Source organism: Solanum verrucosum, unplaced genomic scaffold, assembly GCF_900185275.1.
Source record: "Solanum verrucosum unplaced genomic scaffold, falcon-dt-bn FXZP01000144.1, whole genome shotgun sequence".
NCBI lineage: Eukaryota > Viridiplantae > Streptophyta > Magnoliopsida > Solanales > Solanaceae > Solanum > Solanum verrucosum.
This window is the reverse complement of record NW_026020773.1, coordinates 1631719-1645848: the sequence shown is the minus strand read 5'-3', so window position 1 is coordinate 1645848 and position 14130 is coordinate 1631719. Positions and strand designations below refer to the sequence as shown.

At 34.5% G+C, this 14130-nt stretch overlaps 1 pseudogene; it reads left to right on the top strand.

Annotated features, from left to right (window-relative positions):
- The first annotated feature begins 2873 nt into the window (after window positions 1–2873).
- LOC125812934 (glyoxysomal fatty acid beta-oxidation multifunctional protein MFP-a-like) lies at window positions 2874–12949 on the top strand (annotated as a pseudogene).
- The last annotated feature ends 1181 nt before the right edge of the window (window positions 12950–14130 follow it).

The window sequence follows — 14130 nt, the reverse complement described above, 5'->3', positions numbered from 1 at the left end:
TACAAATTGAACTGAGTTAGTTATACAAATACAATTATTTGCCTAAAGAAGTTAATGATGTTTATTAGGGAGTTCAATTTATGATCAATGAAGGTTCAAGAGAAGCCCCACACATGCAATGTTATACGAATGTGGATGTAATAGAGGATCTGGCCAAGAAACTTTCTGAAGATCAACTTAAGCGCTTTTGTGAAATATAATGTTTTGCTCAGTTGACTTCAATGCACAAGTGCAATGTTCAAGCACACATTTTTAGGTGCTTAATGAGTCTTGAGTTGAAGGATAGTTCAAAAGATCAATATTTGGTACATGTCAATGGCACAACATTGCATTTCACCCATAGAGAGATTTCAATTATAATCGGATTGAAGTGCAATGATGATTTGACAAGTTTTATATTTGACACTGAACAACCCAACAAATTGCTTGATTTGTATTTTGAAGGAAAGGATTCAGTTACCAAGCTACAACTGATTAACACTGAATGTGATAAGTTTGCTTATGTATACAAATTGAACTCTATGTATTCTACAGATTTTATACAAGTCGTTATGAAATTTAAGTCAACAAATTTGTATAAATGAGAACGTTTATACAAATGAGAACGTTTATAACTTTTATAAATTTGTATATTTGAGAAATTCTTTATAGCTTATATAAATTTTATACAATTCGTCAAGTCAACAAATGTGTATAATTGAGTAATTTGAAACTAGTTATAACAATTTGTATATACATTATACAGATTTTATACAATTTGTTATATATTGTAAGTCAACAAATGTACATAACTGTGTAGTTTTTATTAGTTATAGCAGTTTGTATAAGTTACAGCGTGAACTCTATATTATATAAATTTTATACAAATCGTTATGTATTTTAAATAAACAAATGTGTATAATTGACTAAGTTGCGACTAGTTATAGCAGTTTGTATATGCTAAGGTGTGTACTATACATTACACTGATTTTATACAATTCGTTATATATTTTAAGTCAACAAATGTATATAATTGAGTAGTTTTTGATCAGTTATATCAGTTTGTATAATTTACGGCGTGAACTCTATATTATATAAATTTTAGACAAGTCGTTATGTATTTTAAGTCAACAAATGGGTATAATTGAGTAATTTACAATTACTTGTATAAATTTGTATATGTTATTGGTTGAACTATACATTAAATAAGTTTTATACAAATATTTATGTATTTTAAGTGAACAACTGTGTATAATAACTAATTTTATACATTTATATATTCTATACAGTTCGTTGTATATTTTAAGTTTACAAATGTATATAATTGACTAATTTTCGACAACTTATTATACAACTTTGGATAAAACTTCGAATAGACAAATAATTCCTTACAATATAACGGAAAACAATAAAAAAATTCCCAAAAATTCTAAACATGTTCAGATAAAACAAAAAGTTGATGACATGAACTAAAATATGTTAATGGATTGTGATTCTTTCACTACTGTCAAAATCTGAACGATTTCTGGTAGGCTTTTGTGGAGCTTCACTGTCGCTAATTGCATCAAATTGAATCTTTCTGTTCACATAATCCCACAAAAGTGTAGAGTATCTGATGCACATTGACTCTGTATCAAAAGGATTTGTCGGAATATCATTACCGTAGCTCAAATACTCCGCATAAGACGATACAAAAACACCACAATCCCTATATACAAAAAGTAAAATATCTTATTAGATGTTTTCTAATGTTGTATAAATCAAAGATAAATCGATACAAAAATGCTTACAGACTGCCTTCTAGTTGTTGAGGTATGTCTTTTGCATACTCATTATCAAATGAATCCAAATCATAGTGGGATTTGTACTTAGGGTGCACAGATACATCCAAACCTCTTTTTGCATAGAATCCAGGCATTGATAGATACATTGGTATGAGTTGTGCATACTTTTTGACGACCTTCAAGACATATGAATCGTGCAATGCAGATCTGATTTAATCATATACCATTATACATCGATCAAATTAAACGACTTGTATAACACAACAACAATGCAAATTAAACATAAAACAACCAATTAATACATCAAATACAGATTTTGAATGAATTCAAAATATTATACAACTCTTACTGTAAAGATTGTTGTGTTTACCTTACGTTTTTCAAGCCACAAGAAAAATCACTTGTTTCCGTTCTATTTCTGAAGAGCTTTGATAGAATTAATTTAATGAAAACTCGGTGTTTCCTGAAGAAGAAGGAAACCTATTAGGTAACAGATTCCAATTAAACTTAATGATCTTAAATTATGATATTAATATTCTCCTTAATTACCGACTGATTAGTTACACAATTAACGAAATCGTATTTGTATAAACGATTGAATAAGTTCGAAATGTACAAATAAAAATAATAGTAGCTATTTAAACTATAGCTATGATATGTAAATAGCCAAACTATAGTTAAGGAGACCTATTATATTTCCTACTATAGTCATTTATGAAATTTTCCCTTTATGTATTATGCCATATTTTTTGAAGTTAATATATACTTACGGTATATTCATTAAACAATACTTCCTTCATTTCATATTAAGTTAATTTTTGAGGTGTTTTACACCTTTTCAAAAAAGTAGATTAAGACATAAATTTAATTTAATTTAATTTAATTTCTCATTTTTATCCTTATTAATTATTGTCAAATTTATGATTAAAATAACTAAATATTAATTAATCACTAATTCCAATATTAACTAATAAAGGATAAAATTAAAGAATACCTTAAAAATAATCTTGAAAACTGAATATTAAGTTAATTTAAAAAATAAAAAATTAATGGAGGAGTACATATCAATCACAAAAATATCAGCTACCGTCACTACAACTGCAGCAATCCATGGAGAAGCAACAAAGAGCAAACGACGGCAAATCGCCGGACCGGAAAATTCTGTCGTAGGTCGGAGAAAATGGCGTAGCCATTATCACTATCAATCGTCCACCTCTCAATCTGCTTTCTGTTGACGGTACTTTCTTTTCTTCAAACAATACTTCCAATCACTTCAACTTTTAATCTGCTTACCTTCTAATTCATCCAATTCACGTCGATGCTGCCACCGGCGCATCAGAATTTTGAGCCCATGAGTGCGAAATAGTACTTTTTTGGGGAATTATTTGAGGCATATAGATAAACAAATGCTCAAATTTGTCCCAAAAAGCAGAATTAAACACTCCGATGTTAAGTATACATATCTAGACACTTCAACTCATCTCCATAGTGTCAGTTGAACTCTTCAACTTACAAAATGATCATTTAAACATCTTCAAATTTTTTATGTGTTACCTAAGTTTCGGGAGACTAGTTGGAGTGTTTAGTTGCCAACTTAGACTATTTAAGGTGTCTAGATGTGCACTCTCAAAGTTGGAGTGCTTACTTGTTAGCTGAGGCCGAGTTTGAGTGTTTGTGTATGTTTTATGCCATTATTTAATTGTATATGTGTAGTTCAAGCGGAAAGTAGTGGGCTCACCGCAAATTCGTTGCATCCGCAGATTTTCTTTTCATATTTGTAGAAGATTTGAAGCTTCTTCGGAGTAGCAGTGGACTCCTTTTTGCATTAATTAGCTTTACTCAGTGACTGAATGTAAATAAATGAACTTCAACTGTTCTTTTTTAATATCAATTGTCAATACAGCAGAATAAACATAGATAATTTATGTGGTTAAGGGTAACTATTTTGGGATTGAGGCGTAGTTGATTGATCAAGTGCTGGTCCTTTATTTATTGTTGACAAATTTACTTGTGGAATGCTCTCTAGTGCTTTCCTTATTAGTTGCTATGTTTTCTTCATTGTCTTTTCCCTTCTCATAGCTACTTTGATGTGCTGCACTTGAGCCGAGGGTTATTCCGAAACAACCTCTCTACCTTCACGAGGTAGGGGTAAGGTCTGCATATACTCTACTCATCCTGGACGCCACTTGTGGGATTACATATGGTATGTTGTTGTTGGCAAATTTACTTGTGAAAAATGATGTTGCCGTGGTTTTCTAGATTATTCATTTGCTGTATTTTTTAATTCTTAGTGCTATTGAGCTTGAAAGAGAAGATTGAGGAAGCTATACGTAAAGATAGTGTGAAGGCAATTGTCATAACTGGTATGTTTTAGGCTTTTCTCATTTTTCTGAGATCAGTTTGCTCTAATGGTTGAAAATTAACATACTTGTAATGTATCAGGTTCAAGAGGAAACTTCTCAGCAGGATTTGTTGTAACAGCTTTTGGTGGAAGTCAACAGGGAAAGAGTAAGAAAGATCATCATCTGATTAGTTGTTTCTCTCCAGAGTGCTCAGTTACGAGTTTCGTCTCATTTGAACCCGTATTTTTATGCAGCACATAGAGAACTTGGCTTTATGTCAATTGACTTTATCACCGACACATTGGAAGGTATTCCCTCACTACTAAAAAATCTCTATTTTCCCATCAAAATTTCCAAAAATGTTCAGGGGCTATTCCCACAAATATTTTGATTTTATATGTGGGAAAAGAAAAAATAGTAATATTTTCATACAGAAAAAATTAGGAAGTTTCCCATTATTTCAGTGAGAATATGTTGAGCTTGTTCGGTGGAGAATGAGTGGGAAAATCATTTTCTATAGCACAAACTTCCCACTAATTCGCGGTGGGAAAAACCTCTGTTACTAGTGGGCCCCAGAGTATATGTCTTATGATAACCTTTATTCTGTTTTATTCATGGACTTATGGTAACCATAGTAATCCATATTTCTTTTGCATCTCAGCTTCAAGGAAGCCCATTGTTGCTGCTGTTGAAGGTTTTTCTTTGGGAGGGGGATTTGAAATTGCACTAGTGAGTGTGTAATAGTTTATTTTAGGCTAATAAATGCTTCTGTTAGTGTTCTTCTATTCTGTTCTGCTCTGGCTTTTCTGCAGAAACAACATAATTGGTTGGCCACTGGTGTATCTAGAGACTCAGATTTTAGGCTCTTAATTTTGTTAAAATTTAGCATGCGACTGACTAGATGACTTATTTAGTAGGAATAATGTGGATAAAATATTGATTAGAAATAAACAACTTTTGAGGTGTAATGAGTTCCCTCAATTCTACTAACTATGATTGAATCTGATCGAATGTTCTAATGCATTTGTTAGGCTTGTCATGCTCGCATATCAACATCTACCTCAAAATTAGGTCTTCCCGAACTTCAGTATTGGGATTCTTCCTGGGTTTGGAGGTAACATAAGGAGAAGATTTCTCGATTTTTTTTATTTACTTATTTACTTTTCCATTATGACTAGGTGTCATTCGAAGTTATTGTGCAAATCTTATGTCCTGTTCATTCTTAAAAAAAACTGAGATATCCTGTATTGTTGTTCTGATGTTTGAGATTGCATATTACTGTGTTAAATGGTCAGTTATTACCCTATCATTTTGGAAATTAGTTGACATTATTTTGGTAATGCCTTCTTTTTGAGCATTTAGTTTCAAATGTTGCATTTCATACATTTTTTTTTTGATAACCAAGAAATTCGTCTGTGACCCACCCTTTGGACCAATCACAGCCTTCTAAACTCGGTGGATAATGGGCCCACCCCTCTACCCTTCTCCACTTAAATACCAGGCTTCGCTTTGCATGGTGTGGGGCTTGAACCTGCGACCTAAGCCGCAAATCCTTCACCTTTTGCCACTTGACCTAGGCCTTGGGGGCTTGCATTTCATACTTCATATGAATAAGAGACTGTAAAACTTTTGGTTGACATGTACATGACATACATTATTGTTTAAAGTCTTCTCATGCTGAATGAATCTGAGAAGGATGAGATTTCTCTGCATCGAGATACCCTGGTATTTGCTGGCTACACATGATGCATTGTATGGGAGTTCATATCCCTTGTCAAAATAATGATTTTTGCTCTTAACTTAATAGAAAAAATTCCCAAAATTTTGTACGCTTTACTGCAAAAAAAGAAGTAAGATAATATGATATCACATACACTTGGTATTTAAACAGTAAGCATGATCCAAGCTGCAGAATCCTTAAAAGAATACTCAAACCTCTGTTTTCTGACAAAAGATAATTGGGTAACCTTAAAGCATGTCTAAATGCTTAGAGACATCATGGACCAATTTTAAAATATTGGTACACTTTAATCATGTGAAACAAATTGCGCAGTCTATTTTCTGGACACTGCCTTATTTTGCCTTCACTCTGGCACAGAAAGTTTTTATGTGAACTACAACTGTCTTTTTCTGTTATTGCATTCTTTTAAAAAGAATCTTTCATGTGAAATATGCGGTGTATACTGTAGACCATATTGGAGCTTGTGTTGCTAAGGCAGAATGATGATGCTTTTGCCAACAGTTATACGTGATTATTATTCTAAAGTTTGATTTATCTCAGGAACACAACGACTTCCTCGGCTGGTTGGCCTTCCAAAGGCTCTTGAAATGATTCTGGTACCTTATTTGGATTCCTCTTTTATTTTTGGTCTTAGGGTGACTTTTTCATGCTTAACATATCTAGTAATACAATATATGGTTGAGTTGCCTCAACATCGTCACATGTCTTTCCTTGTAACAGAGTCTCCGTCATGGGTTCATAGTGCTAAAAATTGGGTAAATTGAGCAGAATAACAAGTTACCTTGACTTCTTTGCCTTTTGATCATTTCTTTGTCAGTGTGAAAAGAAGCAAGAGAACAGATAGGATTTAACATATCCATGCTTAAAATAGCAGTGTGACTATAGTGAAGTGAAGTACCAGACAGTTGACACTTTTCATAAGCAAGCAGATCTCACCTAACCAACATTAGCCATCACTTCCCTCAGATGAATGCTATTTATCATTTCGGAGCTTTCATTTCCTGATTTTTCTAAGTAGGTTCCCTTATAAATGTTTTCCAGACGTCAAAGCGGATAAGTGGAGACGAAGCTTGCAATATGTGCCTAGTGGATGCTATATCTCCATCAGATCAGTTGCTTGGATCAGCTTGTCAATGGGCTTTGGATATATTAGAATGTCGAAGACCATGGTCTATCAGTCTTTTCAGAACCGATAGATTAGCACCTCTGGCAGAAGCTAGGACATTGCTCAATTCTGTCAGAGCTCAGATTCAGAAACAAAATCCAAATGTTATCCATCCCTTGGTTTGTATTGATGTCATTGAACATGGTATTCTTTGTGGCCCTCGTAATGGACTATGGAAGGTGATATTCTCTATGTGATCTCTCTTTGCTATGGTTGGCTAAATGGAATTAGCAATGACTTGTCTTATATTGGCAGGAAGCAGAAGCTTTACATGAACTTCGACAATCTGATAGTTGCAGGAGCTTAGTGCATGTATTCTTTGCGAAACAAAGCACTTCAAAGGTTCAAAAAGATCTAACCTGGTCTTGAGTGTTTATATAATCAAAGTATCTGGGATTGTTTATAATTGGAAAGTGAAACTTCTTCTCTATGCACTTCAAAGGTTCAAAAAGATGTAATGTGTTCTTGAGTATTTATATAGTAAATGTATCTGGGATTGTTTAAATTGGAAAGTGAAACTTCTTTTATCTCTTATTTAGAAAAAAGAAAATTAAATTTCCTTCTTTTGATGAAACACTGTTATAACCTCAACAGAAATCTTGTTGTTGGTTCAAAGGAACATAATCTGCATCATGCTCTAAATTCAAAGGGAGAAAAGTCGTTGTAGAGAATTTATCAAGATTGAGCTTTATATTGCACTTTCATATCAGAATTTATGTGTCCTTCTAATTTTCTAGCTTTGGAGATTCTTGAGGTCAAATAACAATTAATTCTTCTCTATTCTTGTGGCTCAATTCCTGACATTTGTACCATATGATTTAACATTGCTACTGTGGCTGCAATTCTCTTGTTCTATGTGTTCTTTGTTGATCGTTCTATACATTTACTGTTTCAGATTCCTGGGATTACTGATATAGGACTGCTACCAAGGAAGATTAACAAGGTTGCTATACTTGGTGGGAGCTTGATGAGTTCTGGAATAGCAACAGTGCTGGTACTTGCAAACTATTATGTAATCATGAAGTATATAGATCAGAATTCTCTGCAGAATGGCATTGGCAGAGTTAAAGGTGAGAAGTAATTGAGTAGTCCCCTTAATTACTCTTAGATTAGTTCAAGGAAGGTTTTACCATTTGAAAAATGTTTGTTTCCTTTCCAGCCAATTTGGAAGGACGTGTTAAGGAAGGAAGAATGACTCAAGAGCATTATAAAAAAGCGTGTACGCTTTTAAAGGGTGTTTTGAGCTATGATAACTTCAAAGATGTGGATCTAGTCATAGAGGTTGGTCGTTGTACGATTTTTGAAAAGCATTACACTGAATCACTTGGTCAATTCAAATATATTGTACACTAACCTTTCTTTCTAAGTTGAAGCTACAGTTTTTGCTAGTGTGCTGCTGCGTAATGAGCATATATGTTATCTTTTGTCTGGATTCGTATTTTTGGAGATAGTAATAATCATAAACCGATAAAAAATTTATCCATATCCATGTAAAAGTTTTAATGACCCAAATCCATGTAAAAGTTCAGGGGCTCTTTGATTTAAAAGAGAAGTTCAAAACTTCTCAAGATAGTTTTTGTTACTAACCAGTAACCGCTTCATAGACAAATTTCCAATGGTAAAATATTGAACTTCTATATGCTGGTATGTAATAGAAATGCAAAACAGGAAGTTTCTCAAAAGTACTTTGCATAAACATAAATTAATAAATATTTTAAACTGTATTATTCTCATTAATATGGTAGAGGGTAGAAGGCAAGTCAGAGAAGTCTCAGATGAGTAATGTAGAATAGTCAAATACCATGATCGTCATGGTACGTTGAGACCTGATCAAATAGTGAGTTTCAGTGTATTTTTTTCACATTGAAGCACATGTTTGTCTAACCTCTAATATACCTTTAGTTTTGTGAAATAGCACTCAGAGGACGGGGTTCTTTTATGCTAGTATAATTGATAAAATACATTGATAACCTTCCGAGGGTCTGCTGGAAACAGCCTTTCTATCCCACAAAGGTAGGGTAAGGTCTGCGTACATCTTACCCTCCCCAGACCCCTTTTGTGGTATTACACTTGGTATGTTGTTGGTGCTGTACTTTGATAACCTTGACAGTCTTGGGTAGTTATTTGGTCCTTGGGAAGATCTTGGTCACTCTGGAGCTCATAGAGATTTATCTATCCACAAGTTATTATATTCTGTCTGACGTTTAGGATGAAATATAGAAACATAAATTGGCGATGATCCTGGCAGTATCTTGATACTTTTACTTTGCAGTGATGCTGGGAATTTTTGGGCCAATCGATTCGGTCCTAGTGAAATCTTCACTTAGAGTTGGTGGTGAGGAAAATCTTAGTTCATTGCAAAGGGAGCTACTTGACAAAAAACTCAGCATGTTGTCTTATCTTTGGAACTAAAAATCAGCTAGGCAGTTGTGCTTACTGCATCCTGATCTCGTATTGAGAAGCAGTCTTTTATCCAGTCCTTTCGGGTGTTAACATTGAGTTAATCTTTGTCTAGTAGTCACGTTAATGTTTTATCATGAAAAATGGCCGTTCCAAGAGTATCATGAGTCACGAAAGGCTGAAATGGACGAGTTGTCCAGATACATAAAGACTGAGTAGAAAATGGAACCATACATGTTTGTTGCAGATTACTTGTAGAAATGACAATGATCATCAGATTGACTCAGATGCAGACTTCTCATTTGTTTCTTCTTCTTGATTAATAGGACGTGCCTGACATTGTCTCCTTGAAGCAACAATTTTTTGCTGATCTGGATGAGTGTTGCCCTCCTCACTGCATTTTTGCTTCAACTACTTGTATAGTCAACTTAGATTTGATTGGAGAAAGGATGAAACCATGTAGTGAGATTGTTGGGATCCACTTTTTTAGGTAAAGGTGAATCAAGCAATCCTAGTATATCTGCTGATACAAATGAGTTAAGGCTTGCTTGTTACTTGGCTGCAGCTCACCCTCTGTCACGGATCTCCTGGAAATTGTCCGAACAGAGAGGACATCCCCTCAAACGCTTGTTGATCTGTTGAACTTTGGAAGGAGGATTCAAAAGACTCCTATTGTAGTTCAGAATTGTACAGGTTATGCAGTCAGACGTATGTGCTTCCCCTACTTGCAGGCAGCGATGCTTCTTGTTGAATATGGTGCTGATGCGTATCAGATTGATAAGGCGCTTACCAGCTTTGGGTTGAAATTGGGTCCATTTAGGTGCATGTTCCATTCAACATCCTATGAATCGGAAATTGATTTGATCGAGTTGTGTTCTTCAGTAGAACCCTCAGTTTCTCCATACAGTCGAAATCATAATAAAAGAAATATGAGTTTCCTTATGGTTTAACATACAGCTACCAAAATGTTCCAGAACTAATGGATGTTGATTCAAAATTTGATCATACAGAAGGAGAAGCTTATTCCTTTAAATACTAAATAAAGGTTATATGACACACATTTCTCATGTGGATAATCCACCAATGATGAATGTGATCTTCAGCATATTTTTTCTTATATCGTTCCACTTGGAGTGCAAGACATCTTCTGTTGTTGCTTCCATTTCTTTTGGGTGATGTTGGCAATGTCAACTGCAGAATGCTTGATCAAGATGGATTCCAGTCTGCAACTGTGCATGATGTGAAATTCCTTGAGACTTTTCCAGATAGATCTTACAAATCAAATTTGATTCCAATCATGAGGAAAAATAACCGTGAAGGTAATGTACACTTCTTGTCATCAGGACCTGGATTGTATTTGTCATCAGATTTTCTTGAATTTCTCACCAATGGAATGTGTACTAGGTAAATACACTTGCCAAGGCTTCTACACATACAATGACAAGGAAGAGGCAAGCCCAGATCCCGAAATATCAAAATATATAGAAATGGCGAGAAGTATGTCTGGTATCACCATTAAATCAAAGGTCTTCTCTCTCTCTCTCTCTGTTAACTGTCTTTTTGATCCTTCTATTGAAAGTTCTCTAGTAATCTTCCGACTGAACTTATCTTGAAGAAAGTATGCGGCTTATTGCTATGTACTATTTGGCTTTGGAAAAAATAGAACACATAAATAATGTTCACGATATAACCATAAAGCAGAACACCAAGATATGGTAATCAACAAGAATAAAAAAAAGAACGATAATGACACTAAGACTATTTATCATTCAGTTAATTCTCGAAATGGCACGACTTTTGAGAAGGGAAGTGTATTTTGATGTTTGTTTTTGTAATCAAATACAGGATTCTTAATTGGTGCCTTCTTAATTTGTAAAATGCCAAAAAAAAGAAGAGTAACTAGATAAATGATCATTCTAATGTAAGAGACGTGCCACATCACCGGGCTTATGTCCCCTCTTTATACAGACAAATAGATTCTTCCTCTAATTGGTCCCTTGCAAACAGTTCAACCTGTGTTTATTTGTTGTCTATCCTTTCTTTCATGATTGTAGATTTGATAAATGATTCAAATTGTAGTTGGAGCGCATATAATGCATTTACCATAGATCATATGAACAAAATATATTTTTGGAAAGGTCGTTGAATGCTTCCTTTCTATCTATCAATTTATGACTTAGTGCACGTCTGAACAATCAACTTGGTACAGTTGGCAACATTGTCCGATGGAGAAATTGTTGAGATGATTCTTTTCCCTGTACTGAATGAAGCATGTCGCATGATATCAGAGGCAATTATAGTGAAATCCTCTGATCTTGATGTTGCTTCAGTTTTGGGTATGGGATTCCCCGGATACAGGTATTTTTGCTTAGAAGTCATCTTTGCCATGGCAATGATTCATACACTTATTGTATATGTTGATGAAAATCAGGGGAGGCATAATTTTTTGGTCTCACTCTGTTGGCTCAAAATATATTTGTTCAAAACTGGAAGAATGGTCGAAGGAGTATGGAGAGTTTTTCAAGCCTTGTGCATACTTAGTCGAACGAGCTTCCAAGAGAAGTTCTTTGGTGAGAAATGTTAATTTTCTTGAACTACTATTTGTTTGAACTACTGAAATGTAACAACTCCGAAAAAGTGGATTCACAAACACTATTTGTTTGACAAATTGCATCACGTGTTGCTGACAACTGACAACAGGATCAATTTGATACTCTCTCCGGTTTAAATTATTTGTCCTACTTCCCTTTTTTTTTACCCATTTAAAAAAGAAGGCCTATTTCCTGTTTTGGCAACTCTTTAATTTTAACTTTCCACATGACATGCTTAAGACCACAAGATTAGAAGGCATTTTGGTACATTTTCCATATCTTTAATGTAAGACCACAAGGTACAAAAATCTTCTATACTTTCTTAAACTCCATGCCAAGTCAAAACAGGACAATCAAATTGAAACGGAGGGAGTAATAAATAAGACCTATATGCTAGTAGGTCCTAACTACAGAATCAGAAAACTGCATGCGCGTTAGTGGACCAACATCCTTTGATTGCTTTCTTTTGGAGCTAAGTTCTGATCACAAAAATGGGTTCCAGTTTTTTTTTTTTTAAAATGTCAGTGTTGTAACACATAAATAAAGATTGGTCTTTAGCTAACCGAGGAGTTCTGTATGTTTGCAGGGTGCGCAAGTTAAGCAGGCCAAGTCGCTTTTGTAAGATTGTGATGATGGCAACAACATATCTTTCTAATACGCAGTTCATATGTCAGATATTTGTGCAATGTCGTTGTAAATTCTTGTGCTAGTTGGAATTTACCCACACAACTCTAGTTGCTTGATCTGTATGTATCATTCACCTAACGGGATCATAGTGACTGAGACTGCAGTTATGTGTTGTATAAAGTTTCATGGATAGAGTTGGCTTCAAATGGATAAAGATGAAAAGGAAGATGGTGCTGATCGCTGCATTAAATATACATGTAATTCAGGTGAAGTTTGTGTTTTTACCTGTCAATCAACAATTTCCATTTTTTGGTTTTCTTCTTTGTCGGAGTCGAACAGCATCTGCTTTTAGACGCTTACAACCGTTTTTGTGTTTAGTGGCAGAGCCACTCTTGTCCAAGGGGTGTCAATTTATTTTTTAATGTATAATATACTATATGTTCATGGAGACATCTTCTCTAGCTTTGAGGTAGGAGTATATGTTGCTGTTGTAATATACTATATGCTCAATCCCCTTGACTTGACTTCTTTGTGTGTTTACTTCTTTATATTTGACACCCCCTCAGTGAAAAATCCTGACTTCGCCCCTGTGTGTTTTTTGGTCTCAACAAAAGTGGAGTATGGGAGGGGACCAATATAGATTAAATTGACTTGGTAAAATTAACAAACTCCATACTTGCACATTCAATTTTAAGCTCAATGATGACTTTCACTATGATCACCTTCTCCTTGAAATTTCTTCTCTAATGACTGTGAATGCTTGATTGAGTGGTAAAGGCAATAATATTCCTGGATTTGTAACTTTTTTACTATTTGTAGGATTTTATGTAGTTTTCTCCAAAATTTTGGTGTTATTTGTAATTTCATCTGCATTGATATAAATCTTCCTTTCCCTGTTCATTGAATAGTTGTTGGCGCATCACTTGCTTCATTATTCAAAAACAAAATGATTATTGCTGGTTTGGTAAAGAAGAATAATTGAGGATGAGAAAAGTTGGCTTAATGCAAGTCATCTCCATTTTCTGCTGATAGGTCCGGGGTTTAGGTCACATTTTTTGGTTTGTGGTTGATCCCTCAAGGAAGAGTTCAAATCCGAACAGAGATAAAATGTTAAAGTAATTTTTTCTATCTGCTTTAAGTTTTCACAGAAAACGAACTTTAGTTACTATATTGAATCTGTGTCTCCTGCTGTTCTCCAGGAAATAGTGGCCCGGCTCGCAGTTGTTCAACCGCTTCTCTAGGAGATGTGTTGCTAAATGATTCATGCTACAACCATCTCCGAATTTTTAGAATACCCTCATACCTTCTCTGGAGACAGATCTAGGTCACTGCTATCTGAGTCGACAGTACTCCACTATTGACCAGAAAGATACCAAATTTTCCTTAAATGTTTCAACTGTGGTATAGGTAAGAGGAACTGGTATGAAAAAACCTTATGGACATGGGCTGAAAAAGGTGAATTTTGAGGTAGAGTAAAACCAGTTATGCAATACTTGTTCTG